We start from the raw sequence: 14824 nt of genomic DNA on the forward strand, positions 1-14824 counted from the left end.
GGTAGAGAACCTGATTAAGTGTATATGTTACAATGCACAAGGACCTGGGTTCGAGCCCCTGGTCCCCTCCTGCATGGGGAAGCTTCACAAGTGGTGAAAGCAGTGTTGTAGGTATCTCTTTGTCTCTCTCCCTCTCTATCTACCCTGCCCTTCTTGATTTCTGGCTGTTTCAATCCAACAAATAAATAAAGATAATTAAAAAAAAATTTTTTTTAACTATCATGTGGTCCCGGAGGTGGTGCAGTGGATAAAGCACTGACTCTCAAGTATGAAGACCTGAGTTCATTCCCTGGCAACACGTGTACCAGAGTGATGTCTGGATCTTCCTCTCTTACTATCTTTCTCATGAATAAATAAAATGCTTTTTAAAAAAAACTATCATCACCCTTACCCATCCCTACCACCATCTGTCAAGAACAAGAGTTAATCAATGGGATTAAATGACATTTCCAAAGAGTATTTTCAACTTGTGCATGATAGAAATTAAAATAGATGATTCTAAAGCTGAGAGAACTGGTTTAGTCTTGGTGAACATAGAAATTGCTGGATTTTACACATCAAAAAATTATAGTCTACTTCTATTAGAAGAAAAACCTGGTGCAAAGTGAAAAGATAAAATGTATTTTACCATAAGAAATATGGTCTATCAGTGACACAACACAGTCTAATAGTCCCAGTGTATCCTAAACAAATGATACTTTTCTAATCATTGTATTGCAGCCAGCTCTACAATGACAGTAGAAGAAATCCTTTAATCTTGCCTGGGTTTGTGTGTTAAATGGTTCTCCTTCACATGGATAGAATAGTGGCTACAAAAGCATGGGAACTGGGTTGGTGTTGGACATTTGCCCTAAGCACATTCTGCAAAGAAAAGCTATTTGTGTATGGAAAAACAATAATCTAGTCAGGAGCAAGACCCTGTGTGTTTTGCAATCAAAGCGAGAGTTGTGGAGCTCCAACGTGCTTGCCAAGTTTACAAGAAGTCTTTAAAAAGTTAAAACAGCAGAGATTATAAAGACCACATGTGTGCTGACCTGTTTGGTCTTTGTCCTTGGAAGAGCAATGGGAGTAAGAGGTAGGCAGAAGGGTAAGATTTGGTAGATGGGGCCCAGAGGCATTGAATTTGTATCGAGTGTCTTTTCATAATACTTGCATTAAATGAGAATAGATGCTAGCCCTAGGATAATACCAGTAACATATTTCTGGCACTTCTGAACACGAATCATTTGGCCAAGAACAAACCCATGACACAGGACAAAAATAAGAACATTAAAACACATGAATATGTAGTAAAAACTGGATATAAAAATAACTAGAGCTGGCTATGATGGAAATGTGGGTATCACCCTGAAATAGGTATGGGGCTTTTCTTCAGAGAAAACAGGGCAAGTAATTTATCTTCACAACAAAACACTGAATGAATCATTCATCACTTAGTTAAGCTCAATGAGATACCTGTTCTCCAAAGACTAACTTCATGTGGCTCAGATTATGTATGTGTCAGTTACCTCTTGCTGTATGACAACACAACCCCAGTGTGAGTGGATCAGAATGTGTTAATTTGCATAGTTCAGTGGATTGATGAGGCTAGCTGAGAAAGTCTTCTCTAACCAAGATACCTGAGATAATTCATGTGCCTCCCATGATCTGCAGGTGGAATGTCCAATGGATTCTCTCCTCACACAGTCTCCCAATCAACAGTCTACTTTGAAATTCTACACACCACACCATGGTAATTAGCTTCCTCCAAGACAGAAAACTTCACTAAGCAAGCACTATCAAAGTCTGTGCTTACATTGCATTGTTTGACATCCCATGAACCAGTAGCGTTCATTTGGCTATAGCCAGACTCACTGTGGGAAGAATTAAAAAGGGCATGAGGACAAGTTTCACTGGGACCTCTATAGAACGGTCTATAATAGACTCTGGGGAATTTTACATAGTACTGCATTGTTTGCTTTATATTCTACTGAAACTGTATCATATTTGTGGTCTGAATGAACTGAGAAATGCAAAATCAAACTATCTCCATTGGACCACAAAAATTGAATGAAAAAAATCCATCCAAATACTGGGGATTTCCTGATTTATCAAACTCTAATGTAACCTCACCCTCCCCCCCCCATACACACACACAATCCACTATAATCTTCTCTTTTCACATTTCTGAAAGATGTGATTCACTCTGAAAAGCAGATACCATAGTAATTGATGGCGGCCATCAGATATCCAAGTTATTTTATCATGTTAAGATACTGTCACTAAATTGACTATTAGGACAAATATACTCACCTAAACTTTTGTTTTGTTTTGCCTCCAGGGTTACTGCTGGTGTGTGGTGCCTGCACTATGAATCCACTGTCCCTGTGGCCATATTTTTCACTTTTTCTTTAAATAGGAAGATGGATACCTGCAGACCTGCTTCACCACTTGTGAAGCAACCCCCCTGCAGGTGGGAAGTCAGGGACTTGAACTAGGATCCTTGTGCCAGTCCTTGTGCTTAGTACTATGTATGCTTACCTGAGTGCGCCACCACCCGGCCCCCCATGGCCTGAAGTTTCTAACTCATTTATGAAACCCAAAACTCATTTTGACCCTCTTGGTTGCTTTACAAAACTGAGACCAAGTTGGTGCTGCTGCCTGGAATCCTTAGACAAGTTTGGCACCAAAACATTTTCTGTTGGCATCAAATGTTTAAGATGAGTCATTCCCACTCAGCCTTTTATCCCTTCAACCAAACTTTTAGAGGTAGAAAAACACACTGAAGAGTGAAAAGAAGCTGTGGAGACATTCTGGAGATGCTATCATGCTTCAGGAACAAGAATCTATTTGCTGCATCACAGACAAGTTATTTTGTGCTGACATCTGGAACCCACTCCCTCTACCTCCCTCTCCATGACTGACACTAAGCTGCCTTCAGTTGCCCACAGTTACCATTCTACTCACTTTCACTCTGTTCTCACACTACGCCTTCTGTCTGAGGCACACTCCCTATGTGTCCCTTCCCCTCAGATTCTGCTGACCGCAGGCAGTTTCCATTCACACACACATGCCCAACACATGTTGAGCTGATCTCTGTCATTGTCCTCATAGTACTGCCTTAAACAGAAAGCACCTTGGATGGTGACTTTTAGTGTTATTATAGAAGATAATTGAAAAACTTTACCTATGGAACACAATTAGAAATAATACACATTGCTATTTTTTCTAATTCTTCAATACCTTCTGGGCTGGCAGAGCACACACCTGCTGTGTGTACTGTCCTGTGTTTGATCCCCAGCACCACACAGAAGCACCAATGACAGCATCAGGGAGTGGTACAGTGGTGTTCCTCTCTTCTCTCTCTCTCAAAAAAGGGGAGGGAGGCTGCTCAATAGTATCACATGTGCACAACATCCCAGGTTCTTTTCCCACCTCTGCATTTTAAAAAGAGAGAATTGTTTAATTTCAAAGTCACCATTCCTCGCTGGGGGGGGGGGGCATTAATAAATGAGAGTATCAGCTTAGTAAATAAAAAGATCTGTGTCTAATTTTATGGGGAAAATGTGTCTAACTTTCAAAATCCGCCTATAAAATAAATATAATAAGGGGCTGGGTGGCAGTGCACATGGCGGAATGCACACATACCATACACAAGGTTCAAGCCCCTGGTCCCCAGCTGCAGGATGGAAGCCTCACAGTGGCAGAGCAGACAGCTGTACTGCAGGTGTTTCTGTCATTCTCTCTGTCTCCACCTCCCTCTCTATATCTGTGCCTTACCTCTATTTAAAAAAGTGCAGTGAGGGGAGAAAGGAAAAATGGTCACTGGGAACGGTGGAGGAGTCATGCAAGCACTGAGCCCCAGCAATAATACTGGTAAGGGAAAACAATTACAATAAAAGTAATGTCCAGGATTTTCATGAGGATAAAAAGTGATGTATGTAAAGTGCCTCATGTAGTGTTCTATGAACAGCAGGCAGTGCCACAGCAAAGCACAGCAAATGTGCACATAGATTCTTTCTATACACACAGTCCCCTCCCTCTCTGAAGAAAGTGTGATCAGTACATGCTGGAAATAAAACTTGAAGAGTGACTCCAAAAAAGGATTACAATCAGGAAGTGAACCACAGCAGTCCATGTATCCAATTCTTACATCCATCTATGGAGCACAGAACATGCTCCATAGGCCAAACCATACTTTCAACAATGACCTCATTAAGTGTTTCCCTCTTGCCTCCTGCCCACTTCCCTCCTTAGAGTCCATCAGTTTCCATTATCCTAGCTGCTTGGCTAGTTCTCCACAGAGTCAGCCCTACTTCAGATCAGGAGTTTGCGCTCTCCTCCAAATATTTATTTTTATTAAAGCAAACCAAAGGATTCTCAAGTTCACCCAAACAGCAGGTGTCTGTTTTTGCCAAGAATGGTCCTTTCATTTTAAGGACGTTGTTTCAGGCACCAGAAATATAAATGATGGAAAAGCTGAGTGCAGATTTGTGTGGTTCCTTTGGGTTTAAGCTATCAACAGACACTGAGAAAGGAGCAAAGAGTTGGGAAATCCTTTAACCTTTCCCGCTCTTAGGGGAAAACAAGCACATCTTCATTCAATTCAAGAAGGCTGGAAAGTAGTACAGAGTTCCTTGCTCTCTCTGTCTGCTCTCTGTGATATAGACACAAATTCAGGGATCAAGCCGTAGTCACAAACTTTACAATAAAGTGAAACAGAGGAAATATTAAAAATAGGCTTTATGTAATGGACACAGAAATGCACTGTGTTTTCACATTGCAGTGCTCTATGGGGAAACAGAACCCAAAACCCAAGAAGACAGGAAAATTGTCAATTGTGCTTAATGACTGCTTATATTTCTGAGTCAAACTAAAAATATTATGACATGACCATTTATTTGCATGCATGCCAGAGTTTATTATCAAGACACAGGGTGACCATTCTTCCACACACCGATTTGGCTGTATTTTCTATGGCTGTTTTGTTAAAGGAGCACTGCTTTACAGCATTTAGGTTTCAGGTGTGCATCATTACTTTTGGTCACCAGGATTTTTGCTAGAGTTCAGTGTCTGGTCAATTACATAATTCTCAGAGGTCATGTTTGCCCTTCTTTTGAAAGAGACAGAGGTAAATAGAGAGAGAAAGAGAAACAGATGCACTTGAAGTACTTCTCCATAACTTGTAAAGCTTCCCCTGCAGGTGGGGACTGGGGCTTCAACCAGAATCCTCATGTCTGATAATGCTTACCAGGTGTTCGCCATTTTAAATGGTGATATTTTTAAATACACAGAGGTTTTCTCGGGGGTGGGGGTGGGGAGGAGATATTCTCTAAATTCCTCTTTAACTGCTATTTGAACAAAATTTAAAGACTCGGGAACCATTTATTGTTCCCTGACCCCTCAATTAGAAAGATGTAGAGAAGGGGCCGGGTGGTGGCGCACCTGGGTAAGCACATGTATTATAGTCCGCAAGGACCCAGGTTCAAGCCCCCGGTCCCCACCTGCAGGGGAGAAGCTTCACGAGTGGTGAAGCAGTGTTGCAGGTGTCTCTCTATCTCTCTTCCTGTCTATCACCCCCTTCCCTCTCAATTTCTGGCTGTCTCTATCTAATACATAAATAAAGATAATAAAAAAAAATATGTGGAGATTATCACCTCATTGTGGCCCCCCTTCCTTGTGTCCTCTACAACATGATTCCAGTATTTCGTTTCAGAGAGAGAGAAGTATAATGAATTATGATACTGAAGTTCTAAAATAATGTGTTTATTACAGTGAAGATGAATAAACTCTATGGTTCAATATTTTTTCCAATGTTGAATAATTCCTCCCACAAAAGGATCAATTACCATTCAAGAAACTATCAAAATAACTTGAAAATGTTATAATAAAAATGGTTAATTTTTATCTATCATTCCTTGTTCCACGTGGAATGTGTAGTAGGCAATTTCCTAGTCTTATAAATTGATCTTGATCTCACTCAGATGTGGAACTTCAGAAGCAAGGATGATAAAGGAAACGTAAAGTGAAACTTGGACTGTGCATGGTTGTACCGCACCAAAGCAAAGGACTCTAGGGAAGGGTGATGGGGGGTGGCGGGGCATTTGGTCCTGGTGTATGATGGGAATAGGAAGGTTTGGGAAGTGAATGTCTTGCAGAAACCTAGACATCTATCATAGGGAGATATGAGACTATACCTATGTGTCAACAACTGTATAGTAAACCCTTAACCCCCAATAAAGAATGTGGAAAAACAAGAATTCAAACATTTGTTGCATTTGGAGTAACACTCCAAAGACTTTCAAGATACCAATCTCCATTATTAATCAATAATTTGATCTTAAGTCCACCATGTGCAAACTTTGGTACCATGTCTGTGGATGAGAAGTGTGAGGGGTCAGGCTAGGAATGCACAGTCCCCTGTCAGTTCTCAAAATCTGGATGTCACAGGGCCCAATTATCATCTTGCTTTGAGGCCATAGTACTAGTATCTTGGATTTTTGTTTCCTTTTAATCAGATTCCAGTCCTTGGTCTCAGTAATCAGAAAGACAAGCAAGCTTAACACAGGGGGTATTTTTGTATGTATAAGTAATGTACAGAACAGGCTCATCCCACTGAGTTTCCATTTGTTCTTTTTTATCCTCTGATTATCACATTAAATCCTTCTCTGTCACAGTTCTCTTTCTAACCATCCAAACAACATCTTCACTTGATCACATTACTTTATTTTGCTTTCATTTTCAGGACCCAGATGAATTTCAAACTCAAACTTGTATTAGACCTTAGACTACAGAAGGCACAGTCTACTCTTTAACTTCTCTCTACCTTCAGTCCTTAGAGAAGAAAGGTATATATTCTGGGTGTGGCCTCTCCCATCCTTCCTAAGGTTTCACTCTGCTGGTCTTCAGGGATGGAAGGTTAAATAGGTAAAGAATCAACACCTGCCCCTACTTAATTGCAATCTTTTCTCTGCAGCAGTCTTTCCTCTCTTTGGCTTTGCCACATTTATGCCTGCCACTAAAATGTAGAATGTATTCAATATTGCCTCTTTCATGGGGCACATGTGAGTGTGTTCTTTGGAGAATTCTACAAGACCATCCATGCTGCTGCACATATTCTGAAGTTGAATTCCTGCTCTGCTTCCACTTCCTCCAATTCATCATCATTGGTCCCAACAAAGCACCCTACACCCCCTGACCCCTCTTCCTCCTTGTGATTTCCTCTCTTGAATGGGGGATTGACAGGTGACTTTGGTTCTACTTTCTTCAGAGACTAATTGGCTCATGGGAAGAGACCATATATTTTTCTGCATCCTTGGCATTCCAGTCAATGTGTGAGCTACTCCTCTTTGCATAGACACCATGCCTCTAAACTGTTTTCTCTATGCTTAGAAACGCAAGGTTCTTTCAATACACGTTACCTACACAAAGGCAAATAACAGGACCATTCACCCACAGACCCTGCAGTGACACCTTAGAGCCCACAGTTACTTAATTTTGAAAAGGGGAGGGTATTCAGTGCACTTTCAGATACGCCAGGAATTTCATGGTGATGACTGCTGATTCTCACAAATTTCCATGCAGTCCTCTAAAGTTCTCCAACACCTTGTAGTTAGGTTAGTCATGTGACTAATTCTGGCCAATAAACTATGATCAAAAGTAACATGTTATATTGTCAGGATGACACTGAGAATTGAAGATGACAGAACCACAGCAAAGAAGTAGAAGCATCCAGAAGACTTAAGGGAGCCCCAAGTGTGAATTGCTCATTTTAATTTTTAATTGCTGGCATTTATAGTCTCTTTGTGCTCAGTGCTGAACCTTATTTGAAAGCAGTAAGAAGTCTCCCAGCAACAAATAGTATTGGTCTACACCTTCACTGAGAGATCGAAACATGAGATCAGTGATTCATCAGGCCTATGCAACTACTGAGAAAATTCTCTGTTAGACACTAACTAAATATGGATGTGTCCTATCATGATGTCTTCCTTCAATTTGGCTTCTATGCTCCCTCTCTCTCCACAGATTCAGAGTGATTTGGATGTTACATAACTGTAACATCTCTAATCTGAACCTGTATCTCACAGTATACTTAATGTACTTAGATACAAGTGTGAAGTTCATCATTTAAATGCTCTTTTATAAACTGAAATGCACAAAGCAAGAAGTATTTGGCAGCTGCTGCAGTGTCTAAGAGCTTCCCAAGTGTACCAAGGTTACTTGAGAATAACTCCCCCTCCTGTTTTATCTATTACACTCAATATCCTCTTGGTCAGAACATGATGATAAATATAAATAGATGATTGATAGACAGACAAACAGACAGAGATATTGTATGTGGCAGCACTGGGGGATTAAACATGAGAACTGGGACTTTAAATATATAACCCCTGTCCTCTAATGTTGAACTACAGTCCCAGTTCAGAGACTGACTTGGTGATTGATAGATGGAGAGACCAGAGCACCATGCTAGCACTATGCTAGGGATAGATCCTGGAAACTCAGGAATGCAAGTCCTATACTCTACCACTCCCCAACCCTGATAAAAAAAAAATAAATATTTTTCATAGCCGATGACAAAGAGGCATATGACTCAAAATGTACTTTTATCAAAGATACACCTCACTGTACAAAGGTACACCTCACTGGATCCCAAAGTGCTTTGCTACATTCGCCTGACCTCCCTTAACCACTGATTCCTATCTGTGTTGATGCCTTATGTTCAGAGCCCAGGGAATGGGCTCCATAGATGGGATATTTGCTGAAGTTCCTGTGAGTATTTTTCTTTAGCTGAGGTTCCCGAGCACAAAACCATATACAGTACAAATGCCAACTTATAACAGCTTCACCCACAACTATGTTTAAGCACAGCACAGTCACCAAATAAAATAAGACTACAGAAACAGCTTTACTGCTTAAGGGGAAAATGTATGCTTTCAGAGCAGTTAACCCACAACAGTACAGCTGACAGCTTCAAATAAAAGCCCCACTCCTGTGAGGCAGTAACTCAATTTTACATGGGCTCCACTCCGGGTAGTGTTTCCTGCTGTGTATAGAGTTTCTCTGCTACTTTTAATGGTGGACTTTAGAAGCTTTCTTCCGGCAATTAGCATAATGGAGGATGTAAGAGTGGAAATAGAAGACATTTCCCCTCTGTACCTAGGCAGTGAAAAAGTCGACAGTCATAAATAGCCTCAGGGTTAGACAGAGGTCACATTAATTGTCCCTCTCACTCCATAATTGTGCATGTGTTTGGAGAGAATTTCCTGTTGAAATCATTGCTCTGATGAGATCACGTCTTTAAAAGAGGGTCAGTGTCCACCTGCAAATGCATGCCCCAGAGGGATTTTCTTAGTGGGCAGGAGACACTGGGTATGGCCAGTCTCCTCACACCCTTGGTAGTGGGTGTAGGCCTGTGATTGCCTTCTTCAGAGCTATGCCCATACGGCCTTGAGGATACCAGTCATTTATGTTCCTTGTTGCCCTAACTCTGTCCAACCCTGGACTGTGAGCTCCCCACACAGACTGAACCACAAACCATTTTGACCTTCCAGCACTAGTAACAATCAGCTTCCAGCAATGTGTCACTTAAAAGTACCATGGTGGAGGGAGTCGGGCTGTAGCGCAGAGGGTTAAGCACAGGTGGCGCAAAGCACAAGGACCGGCACAAGGACCGGCACAAGGACCGGCACAAGGACCGGCACAAGGACCGGCACAAGGACCGGCACAAGGACCGGCATAAGGATCCCGGTTCGAACCCCGGCTCCCTACCTGCAGGGGAGTCGCTTCACAGGCGGTGAAGCAGGTCTGCAGGTGTCTATCTTTCTCTCCTCCTCTCTGTCTTCCCCTCCTCTCTCCATTTCTCTCTTTCCTATCCAACAACGACAACTACAACAATAAAACAACAAGGGCAACAAAAGGGAATAAATAATAAAAATATTTTAATAAATAAATAAATAAAATAAAAAATAAATAAATTTTTAAAAAGTACCGTGGTGGGGCAATGAATGACTGGTGACTATAAATGTTCTCATGGACTTCCTATATAAGCAACTAGTGTGATAGATTGTTTCATCTTAAAGTACCAGAAGGAGCCAGGCAGTGGTGCACCTGGCTGAGCACATACATTGCAGTGTACAAAGACCCAGGTTCTAGCCCCTGGTCCCCACCTGCAGGGGACACTTCACTAGTGGTAAAGCAGGGCTGCAGGTGTCTATCTGTCTCTCTCCCTCTCTATCTCCCCCACCCTTGTCAATTTCTTTCTGTTTCTATCCAATAATAATAATAATAAATAACACTATAGTGACTTAATCTACAATACTTTTATGTGTTAGTTTCATGCTGTGAATTGAATTTCTTTTTAAAAAAACACTTATTAATTTATTGGTGAGCCCAATGTGTCCTGGAACCTCACATCTCCAGAGCCCTACCCCACTAGGGAGAAACAGAAACAGGCTGGGATATGGATCTACCTGTCATTGCCCACGTCCAGCAGAGAAGCAATTAAAGAAGATAGATCTCCACCTTCTGTAGCCGAAAGAGAATTTTGGTCCATACTCCCAGAGAAGAAGAGATCATAGGGGAAGATGACCAGAGGGCTCTGAACTCCCAACTCCATCAGGACCTGGAGAGAGAAGAGGGAAAAGGGAGGGACATTTGGAAGTAGTAATAGGTGTAGGTATGACCTGGAAAAGAAGAAAAGACTGGACCATGGGGGTGGGAGGGGATGGTCAATATAGACAGACAGTTGTAGAACTAATAGGTGACCCATATCTGCAACCTTGGGAGAACTGCTGGAGCTTCCAGAGGAGGGACTGGGGATACAGAATTCTAGTAGTGGGAACAGTGCAGAATTATACCTCTATTAAGTTATAACTTTGTAAATCAATATTAAATCACTAATAATTTATTTTAAAAGGGGGAGGATCATTTGGTGAGAGTGGGAACAAAAGCCTCCATCTGGTATGAGCAGTGCTGGGATCCAGACCTAACACTTGAAAATCCTACACTCTGCCCCCTCACCAATTCCCTGGCTTCCAGTGAACTTGACGTCAAAAACAATCATAAAGCTTCCAATCCCCGGGGTAAAAAAGTTTCCCAGTGTGGTCAATGCTTGAAATTCCCATTGGACATTATATTTCTACATGATAGGCTTCTGATCCTGATGAAGAGATATTCTCCACTTTGCCTGATGGGACTGAAATGAGTGGCCTCTGTAGGAAGATACTGTCTCTGGAGTTTAGTTAAACACTATCCCTTTAGGCTTCAAAAAAAAAAAAACCTATTTGATTTTTTTTAATCTATTACTAATTTTGCTTCTCAGATAGTTCCCCTTCCAGAAATTTTTCCTGCAGAGAGTGTAAAGGATGACAGATTTGGAAGATCAGCCTCAAATACTCTGCTAGCTGACCCCAGGAATGTTCTGTTAAGTCCTCTAAGGATCCTTATGAAATAGATGTTATTTCTCCAGAAATGAGGATGTAAACTGGAAGAGACTCATTGTCCACACAGATAGAAAATCTGGTGATGCAATTTAAACTTGGACCCACTGCTTCACTGGACCTTTATGACTTTACAGTAGCCAGTGCTTCTGGCTCAAAATAACTCTTCAAATCCAACATTCTATGTTTGCACAAAAAAAAGAAAGTAAATTATATCAGGAAGATGAGATTACTAAACTATCATACCTTTTATAAGGTATAGCTAAAAAATCTTGAAGAAAGTAGGTATGGTGGGAACATAATTTGGAAACTGGGTTTGTGAGGAAAGAAGTGCACTGACAAAGAGAAAGGAAGAATAATAGAGAGTTTGGGGAGATGGCACAGCAGACTAGCATGCCTGAGGCCCCAGGGCTGCTAGGTTAATCTCAGCATCATCAGAAGCCAGAGTTGTAGGAACTGTGGTGCTTATTCTGCCTCTTTCATGAAAATAAATAAGGTAAAATAAAATTTTAAGTAAGAGGAAATGAAGAAATTACGTTCTCACCAATGTGTCTTGGGATCTCACCTCTCCAGAACCCTACCCCACTAGGCAAACATAGAAACAGGCTGGGGGTATGGATCAACCTGCCAATGTCTATGTTCAGCGGAGAAGCAATTACAGAAGTTAGAACTCCCACCTTCTGCACCCCAAAGAAAACTGTGGTCAATACTCCTAGAGGGGGAGAATGTTAAGGGAAGACAACTAGAGAGCTCTGATCTCCAACTCCATCAGGACTTGGAGAGAGAAGAGGGAAAAAAGGAAGGACATTTGGAAGTAGCACTAGGTGTAGGTGTGACTTGGAAAGGAATGGAAGGCAGGATCATAGAAAAAATAGGCAAATACATATAAATATAGACAAATAGTTATAGAAATAATAGTAAACCCATACTTGTGTCCTTGAAAGAACTGCTACAAGTTTCCAGTGGAATGAATGGGGACACAGAACGCTGGTGGTGGGAACAGTACAGAACGAATATTGCTATTATCTCATAATTTTGTAAATCAATATTAAAGTGCTAATAATAAAATAATAAAAAGGGCAGTAGTGCAGTGGGTTAAGAGCATATGGCATGGAGCACAAGGACCTACGCAAGGATCCTGGTTCAAGCCCTTGGCTTCCCACCTGCAGGGGGTTCGCTTCACAAGCGGTGAAGAAAGCCTACAGGTGTCTATCTTTCTCTCCCCTTTCTGTCTTCCCCTCCTCTCTCAATTTCTCTCTATCCTATCTATCCAACAACAAGGACAGCAATAACAACAATAAACAACAAAGGCAACAAAAGAGAAAAAATAGCCTCCGGGAACAGTGGATTCCTAGTACAGACACCGAGCCACTGGAGGCAAAAATAATAATAATAATAATAAAATAAAAAAGAATTAGGACTCTCAAGCATGAGATCCTGAATTTAAAAAATAATAATAAAGGAAAAAAAGAATGTCCATTTATTAATGATTACTTGGTGTTTCGACCCCAGCTATTCTTATGAACCCTGGTTTTCCCCCCTAAAACTAAGTACAGTCTTAGTTCCCAACTAGCAGGTCCTTCCAAATGCAACTCTGCTAACTTGATAAAGAATACTCTACTCGGTGACGATCTGGCTCAAGGAAGCATGGAGCAACACGCCTTTCTTAGCTCAGAGCACATTTGCAGAAGAGACCTCCGAAGAAAGTGATATTATGTTGGTATAAATAAATAAAAAGTTGTTGTTTTTGTCTTAACTCAGGAGATTGCATCTCAGAAAGAGCCAAAGGCTTGCACTAGGGCTGAGTTTTGCTTAATGATCTGGGCACTTCAGTTTCCCCTCCCAATGGTGCAGGCCATTCCCAGAAGCTTCCATCAAGCTGGTGGTCAGTATCCAGTCATCAGGCTAGAAATGGACTCAGCACCTAGCATAAGCCAAAGATGACTTCATGCAAGGGCCACTTCTTTTCTACCTTTTTCGTTTGTTTGTTTGTTTGTTTGTTTGTGGAGCTACAATCATGCATAAAACAGGAGGGGGACTTAATGTGAACTTGTGATCTGTTAGCTGTCTCAGAGTACCGCTTACTGCAAAATCTTCACACAACCATCCCCCCTCCCCCAATGGAAAATAGGTTGTGAAGGGAGGAGATATCATAAAGTGCCCTCTGGATCCAAGTGTTGGCAGGTCTTCCAGGGACAGGTCACACCTCCCTCACCCCCCAAGAATAACTGGGAAACTTCCTTGCCCTTTAAGAGGGCAAGGGCAAAGGCTGACTGGTGGCATTCAGTAACATCTTGGTCTCTCCTAAAGCATCATCTACTTTGTCCTGCTTGACCGAGTGGCTTCCTTCCCTTAACAGCCTGCTGTGCAGGAAGTCCCCACCCAGAACTGGGTGGCTTCTATCCACAGTCCTTGGCCCCGAGAGCTATTGTGAAATTTCTCCTCCTTCTCACCCTCAGTCCTTAACACCCTTTGCCGGGACATAGTGTGAGCACATGTTTGCTGAGGAGGTTCTTTCATACCCACAGTCACTACCTCTGCCTGGTCAGGACCCTCTCTGCCTGGATATCAGCCCACTTTCCCTGCCTGTCACTAGCGCCAAGTCACAGGACTGATATTCTCCTCTTCACACTCTTCTCCAGCAACCTCACTGCCACCAAGACCGCTTAGATTAGAACACCCCCCACCCCCCACCCCAGGAAAGTTTATTTCAAGTTTGCTGGATTTGCTAAGTGAAGAAACGGCTGCTTGCTTGTGAAGAAACCATTAGCTGAGAAAAAACGCGCCAGTTTATATAGCATCTCCTAACCTGCTCATCTGCACATTGAAGGGAGAGGTTATGAGTCTGCTGGTAAGCCCACCTTCGAGAGAGACCTTTGGTCAGACCATTCAGACTCTGCAAGAGGAACACGATTCTTCATGAAAAGCCTTGACCTTGGGGTTTTTGAATTGCCCGCTTCTCACTTTATGAACAAACGTAACCTTAGCCCATAAAGTCCATGTAGCCTGATTCACTGGTGAACACTAGAGAGCTGGGCATCTTCAGGGAGGAGGTGGCAGAGCTGGTCAGGCTATCAACCAGAGGTTCTAAGCCCATCAAGCTTAGATAACAAGGAGGGAGAGGGGTACTCCTGCTGGGCAGAGTGGGGAGCAGCTCTACCCATACAAAGAGCCCAGGAAGAACAGCTCCAGCCCTGGAATGAGATGGCCTCACTGCAGGGTCTTCCTGAGGGGAGGTCTTGGCATTGCAAGAAGTCCAAATAAAGAGGTGGGCAAAGCAGATGACACTAGGGGTGACAGCCAGCCAGCGCAACTGGGTGACACCAAGTTTCCTCTCTTAAGCCCCTGAGTTTATCAAGTTCTTCAGCTGCCTATATTTGGCTTTCTGGCACCTTTGTTTTTTG

This window comes from Erinaceus europaeus, chromosome 19, assembly GCF_950295315.1.
Source record: "Erinaceus europaeus chromosome 19, mEriEur2.1, whole genome shotgun sequence".
In the NCBI taxonomy this organism is placed as follows: domain Eukaryota; kingdom Metazoa; phylum Chordata; class Mammalia; order Eulipotyphla; family Erinaceidae; genus Erinaceus; species Erinaceus europaeus.